The following is a 1,223-nucleotide window of genomic DNA, read 5'->3' on the forward strand; positions in this document are numbered from 1 at the left end:
AAAAATGGGGAGTTCCCGTCGTGGCGCAGTGGTTAACGAATTCGACTAGGAACCATGAGGTTGCGGGTTCGGTCCCTGCCCTTGCTCAGTGGGTTAACAATCCGGCGTTGCTGTGAGCTGTGGTGTAGGTTGCAGACGCGGCTCGGATCCTGCGTTGCTGTGGCTCTGGCGCAGGCCAGTGGCCACAGCTCTGATTCAACCCCTAGCCTGGGAACCTCCATATGCCGCGGGAGCCGCCCAAGAAATAGCAAAAAGAAAAAAAAAATGGAATGTTTCATGTATTTATATCATTATTACATAGGTGCCATGTCAATCTTCTCTGTATCATTCCAATTTTAGTATCTATGCTGCCAAAGTGAGCACAACACTACATAATTTTAAACAATGAAGATCTCAAAACCAAAAGAATAAAGTTATGTCACTCATTCTAAAATATTATAGATACTCCATGGTATATCTTCTTCTATAAATGAAATATCTTTTATCTGCTGATGGATTACTAAATACTGAGATTTCTAAATACTGATTAAGGATTATGAAAACAAATTCTCTAATTTTCTGTTAACATATCAATACATCAATGTTAATGCTATCCATTATTGACAATTACTTTTAACAAAATCATCCTTTCTAATTTTTTTTTAAAAGAGGAATAGTAGAAAGGCATATTTTATGGCTTTATGTTATAGGAAAATCTTTATCCAGAAATAATTCCTTTGAACCATTATATTTATAAAAAACTAAGACAAAAATTTATAGTAAGAAATATCTGAGCTTTCTTTAACTTAATTTAATTACCATGAAAACCAGGTAAGAAGAAAATATCAGAGATATATATCACATTTGTTTAGTTGTTTCTTAAAGATATCAAGGCTTGAATTTCAAATGAGTAATCTTTAATGATCTTTGAGATTTGGGGAAATCATCTAACATTTAAATTTGCAACATCTATGTATTATTATGGTAGTCTTTTTTGATGTGTCAGTTTAGCTAGTCTCCAGCTATTCTTTCAAACAATATTCTTGGTGCTGCTGTGAAGTTTTTTGCAAATGTAATTAAAACCTATAATCAGTTGACATTAAACACTGAGATTATTTTATAGTTAAGGCACACCTGATGTAATCAGCTGAAAGAGGTTAAAAGCAGAACCCAGGCTCTCATAAGAAGAAATTCTGTGGACAGCAGTGTTATCCAGCCTGACATTACAGATGGCCTGCCCTACC

The 1,223-nt window shown here is 34.8% G+C and overlaps 1 non-coding gene across 1 annotated transcript; it reads right to left on the minus strand.

The window, feature by feature from the left end:
- Nucleotides 1-258: 258 nt before the first annotated feature.
- On the minus strand, nt 259-363 carry LOC125123760 (U6 spliceosomal RNA). Its single transcript, XR_007134145.1, has one exon. It is a non-coding gene; the product is annotated as a U6 spliceosomal RNA (small nuclear RNA).
- Between the last annotated feature and the right edge of the window lie 860 nt (nt 364-1,223).

Source organism: Phacochoerus africanus, chromosome 3 (assembly GCF_016906955.1).
Source record: "Phacochoerus africanus isolate WHEZ1 chromosome 3, ROS_Pafr_v1, whole genome shotgun sequence".
Lineage (NCBI taxonomy): Eukaryota > Metazoa > Chordata > Mammalia > Artiodactyla > Suidae > Phacochoerus > Phacochoerus africanus.